Source organism: Periplaneta americana, chromosome 7 (genome assembly GCF_040183065.1).
Source record: "Periplaneta americana isolate PAMFEO1 chromosome 7, P.americana_PAMFEO1_priV1, whole genome shotgun sequence".
NCBI classification, from domain to species: domain Eukaryota; kingdom Metazoa; phylum Arthropoda; class Insecta; order Blattodea; family Blattidae; genus Periplaneta; species Periplaneta americana.
Genome location: NC_091123.1, coordinates 18,382,480 through 18,388,479, shown reverse-complemented (window position 1 = coordinate 18,388,479; position 6,000 = coordinate 18,382,480).

The window sequence follows — 6,000 nt, the reverse complement described above, 5'->3', positions numbered from 1 at the left end:
AATATAAATGACACTCGGGAGGAAATTAAACGCAGAATAAATATGGGAAATGCGTGTTATTATTCGGTTGAGAAGATCTTATCATCCAGTCTGCTGTCCAAAAATCTGAAAGTTAGAATTTATAAAACCGTTATATTACCGGTTGTTCTGTATGGTTGTGAAACTTGGACTCTCACTCTGAGAGAGGAACATAGGTTCAGGGTGTTTGAGAATAAGGTGCTTAGGAAAATATTTGGGGCTAAGCGGGATGAAGTTACAGGAGAATGGAGAAAGTTACACAACATAGAACTGCACGCATTGTATTCTTCACCTGACATAATTAGGAACATTAAATCCAGACGTTTGAGATGGGCAGGGCATGTAGCACGTATGGGCGAAACCAGAAATGCATATAGAGTGTTAGTTGGGAGACCGGAGGGAAAAAGACCTTTAGGGAGGCCGAGACGTAGATGGGAGGATAATATTAAAATGGATTTGAGGGAGGTGGGGTGTTATGATAGAGACTGGATTAATGTTGCACAGGATAGGGACCGCTGGCGGGCTTATGTGAGGGCGGCAATGAACCTTCGGGTTCCTTAAAAGCCATTTGTAAGTAAGTAACAATGAAAATTATTGTATTTGTTCGATTGTTACCGTCTTTTTTTTTCCTTCAGTGCCTCAAACTTACAGATAAAAACTTTGAGAGTTTTATCTTCGTCTGGCATCAATATTACATTATTTCTACCTCTACAAAATAATTAAATGCAAAATGATCACAAAATAACAACTTTTAAAAGTGTACACTTTATATGTAAACATTTGTGACTGTTAAACTTTAATTGTTCTTGTCATTTTACAACGTGCAAAAAAACCTGTGTATTTAAACGCGTGCAATTTAATATTAGATACGGATCTAATTATGCAGTGAACAGAATACGTGAAAATCTACGGACTTTTCAAATACATAATAAAATTCTAGGTTGGACAAATAGTTTGGAAAAACAGGGATATGATTGTATAAATAAAGGCGCTTGTTGCTTGTTAATAATGAAAGTTTGAATGTGCATCAAACTATGTAGAGATAATGTCATGTCTGTTCTTGATAAATTATTTCCTTAAATTAATTCAAGAACAAACCCCTAATAATTACGTTAATATAAGTATACCGGAACCGTTGCTCTCACTGCTACTTTTTTTTTTCCAGGGCAGCAATATTGATACATCAATCAATTTCCCATGCGTCTTTTTGCTGTGACATAAATTACATACGAGCTTAAAAGGAGTTAGCATAATAATATGGCAGGAAATCTAATGTAAAAGTATGATTATTATTAGCACAAGTAAAACATAGAAAACACATGAATGGTAATCTTTCTTTCTTCGTCATGTGTTACCTCTTCCTCTTCTACCGACTTACAATACACAACCATGTAGAGGAGGGTATATTTTTTCACAAAAACTTGACAGACACATATTGTAGACCTCCACGGTCGTATGGTTAGCACGGTGCAGGTCGATCCTGTGACAAAACAGGACAGCACATGACAAGGGACAAACACCCAATTTCATGGACGGAATAATAATTTATTTTATTTAGTCATTTATTTATTTATTTATTTATAATATTAACGTGCAAAACAACAGCACAAGGCCAATTACAGTTTAGCACAAGATACAAACAAAACAACAAATGATGATGAGAATGAATGTTAGAAAATGGCAGTGAGATGAAATACAATCAATATAGCAGTCTACATTAATCAATTGACCAAAAGCAAAAAAAATAAATAAATAAATAAATAGCACAAATAATAAGTAATATTGTAAAGATATGCAATTGACAAGAATAGTATGATATATATCTTAACAAATGGCATAAATTAATAAAACTGACATAAAACTCGAAAAGTATATACTACACATTAAATGGATCCAAGTTGAATCCATGCAAATTAGCATATTTAATACATCTGCAGACCGGAGAGAGAGATTTAGAATTCCTATTATAAAACAATTTATGAAATCTTAAACCCTTAGCAGGAATACGAAGACTGATATTGCTTATGAAAGATTCACAATCAATATCACCCTTAATGACTTTACAAAAAAATAAATAATCAAGATCCTGACGTCTGGTGAACAAACTACCGCAATTGAAATATTTGCAATGAATCTCATAGTTATAATCGGAATTTGGTAAAAATCTATAAGAACACAAGGAAATAAATTTTCATTGAATATTCTCCAATTTAGCCGAGTCAGTGGAAGTAATGGAGTTCCATACAACAGATGCATATTCAAGCTTGGATCTAACCAATGTATAGTATAAAATTAATAAACACATAGGAGTGGAAAAAGAATAAGTTATAGATCTAATTAGACCAAGCATTCTTAATGAATGGGTATAAATATATTGCACATGATCATGAAAATATAATTTTGAATCAAGTAAGACACCAAGATCTCTAATACAATCTTTCTTAGTAATTGCGACATTACTAAGAGAATAATTAAATAATAATAATAATAATAATAATAATAATAATAATAATAATAATAATAATAATAATAATAATAATTTAGTTTCTTCAACGATTAATTTGAATTAAGATCGCTTTCATTTACAAATAGTTCACGCCTCACCACTGATGTATTACAGTTGTGCAAAAATTGATTTCAACGTTTTTTTGTACAGTGTGTTAAAAAATTATTATTCTGATTGGTGGCAGTATTCATCAATACATGATAAAAATGTTGAACAACACGATATGAGTACTTCTTCATCAAAATCAATATAATTTCCATTATTGTAACATATCCTTCTACCCTAAGTTTTAGGGAATCACATCTTAATATAATTTAGTTTACTGCATTTCCGATATGATACTGTATATCCAATAAGAAATAAGCAAATAACTCACATTGGAAGATGTACTGTTTTTACAATACAAATTTCAAAGTTCTTAATTCGTAGAAACTATGTTTATTATATGTTTTGTTTTGATGAATACTACCACTTCTTGTAATACTGAATTTCTTTTTTAATGGAGTTCACATTGACCACATCCTATTATGTTGATGAACAAGTTATCGTATCTCGCAAGATATTAATTTTAGTATCCATGTTTGTTATACTTTTATTTTAATAATTACTACCATCTTTCAGAATATTGAAATGCTCTTTTTTATATAGAGTTCACATTGAGAATCTCTTTGATGTTGATAAATAAGTAGATACTCATATCTCGGAAGATATTAATTGTAGTATCCACGTTTATTATACTTTTTTCTTATTTTGATGCATACTACCACCTCTCAAAATATATTGAATGCTCTTTCTTATATATAGAATTCACATTGAGAATCTCTTTGATGTTGATAAGCAAGTAGATAATCATTTCTTGGAAGATATTAATTTTAGTATCCATGTTTATGACACTTTTCTCTTGTGATGGCCACTATCATCTCTCAAAATATATTGAATGCTCTTTTTTATATATAGAATTCACATTAAGAATCTTCTGTGATGTTGATGAACAAGTAGATACTCATATCTCGGCAGATATTAATTTTAGTATCCATGTTTATGACACTTTTCTCTTGTGATGGCCACTATCATCTCTCAAAATATATTGAATGCTCTTTTTTACATATGGAATTCACATTAAGAATCTTCTTGATGTTGATGAACAAGTAGATACTCATATCTCGGCAGATATTAATTTTAGTATCCATGTTTATTATACTTTTCTCTTGTGATGGCCACTATCATCTCTCAAAATATATTGAATGCTCTTTTTTATATATAGAATTCACATTAAGAATCTTCTGTGATGTTGATGAACAAGTAGATACTCATATCTCGGCAGATATTAATTTTAATATCCATGTTTATTATACTTTTCTCTTGTGATGGCCACTATCATCTCTGAAAATATATTGAATGCTCTTTTTTATATATAGAATTCACATTAAGAATCTTCTGTGATGTTGATGAACAAGTGGATACTCATATCTCGGCAGATATTAATTTTAGTATCCATGTTTATTATACTTTTCTCTTGTGATGGCCACTATCATCTCTCAAAATATATTGAATGCTCTTTTTTATATATAGAATTCACATTAAGAATCTTCTGTGATGTTGATGAACAAGTAGATACTCATATCTCGGCAGATATTAATTTTAGTATCCATGTTTATTATACTTTTCTCTTGTGATGGCCACTATCATCTCTGAAAATATATTGAATGCTCTTTTTTATATATAGAATTCACATTAAGAATCTTCTGTGATGTTGATGAACAAGTAGATACTCATATCTCGGCAGATATTAATTTTAGTATCCATGTTTATTATACTTTTCTCTTGTGATGGCCACTATCATCTCTGAAAATATATTGAATGCTCTTTTTTATATATAGAATTCACATTAAGAATCTTCTGTGATGTTGATGAACAAGTAGATACTCATATCTCGGCAGATATTAATTTTAGTATCCATGTTTATGACACTTTTCTCTTGTAATGGCCACTATCATCTCTCAAAATATATTGAATGCTCTTTTTTATATATAGAATTCACATTAAGAATCTTCTGTGATGTTGATGAACAAGTAGATACTCATATCTCGGCAGATATTAATTTTAATATCCATGTTTATGACACTTTTCTCTTGTGATGGCCACTATCATCTCTGAAAATATATTGAATGCTCTTTTTTATATATAGAATTCACATTAAGAATCTTCTGTGATGTTGATGAACAAGTAGATACTCATATCTCGGCAGATATTAATTTTAGTATCCATGTTTATGACACTTTTCTCTTGTAATGGCCACTATCATCTCTGAAAATATATTGAATGCTCTTTTTTATATATAGAATTCACATTAAGAATCTTCTGTGATGTTGATGAACAAGTAGATACTCATATCTCGGCAGATATTAATTTTAGTATCCATGTTTATGACACTTTTCTCTTGTGATGGCCACTATCATCTCTCAAAATATATTGAATGCTCTTTTTTATATATAGAATTCACATTAAGAATCTTCTGTGATGTTGATGAACAAGTAGATACTCATATCTCGGCAGATATTAATTTTAGTATCCATGTTTATTATACTTTTCTCTTGTGATGGCCACTATCATCTCTGAAAATATATTGAATGCTCTTTTTTATATATAGAATTCACATTAAGAATCTTCTGTGATGTTGATGAACAAGTAGATACTCATATCTCGGCAGATATTAATTTTAGTATCCATGTTTATGACACTTTTCTCTTGTGATGGCCACTATCATCTCTGAAAATATATTGAATGCTCTTTTTTATATATAGAATTCACATTAAGAATCTTCTGTGATGTTGATGAACAAGTAGATACTCATATCTCGGCAGATATTAATTTTAGTATCCATGTTTATTATACTTTTCTCTTGTGATGGCCACTATTATCTCTCAAAATATATTGGATGCTTTTTTTTTATATATAGAATTGACACTGAGAATCTCTTTGATGTTGATGAACAAGTAGATACTCATATCTCGGCAGATATTAATTTTAATATCCATGTTTATTATACTTTTCTCTTGTGATGGCCACTATCATCTCTGAAAATATATTGAATGCTCTTTTTTATATATAGAATTCACATTAAGAATCTTCTGTGATGTTGATGAACAAGTAGATACTCATATCTCGGCAGATATTAATTTTAGTATCCATGTTTATGACACTTTTCTCTTGTAATGGCCACTATCATCTCTCAAAATATATTGAATGCTCTTTTTTATATATAGAATTCACATTAAGAATCTTCTGTGATGTTGATGAACAAGTAGATACTCATATCTCGGCAGATATTAATTTTAGTATCCATGTTTATTATACTTTTCTCTTGTGATGGCCACTATCATCTCTGAAAATATATTGAATGCTCTTTTTTATATATAGAATTCACATTAAGAATCTTCTGTGATGTTGATGAACAAGTAGATACTCATATCTCG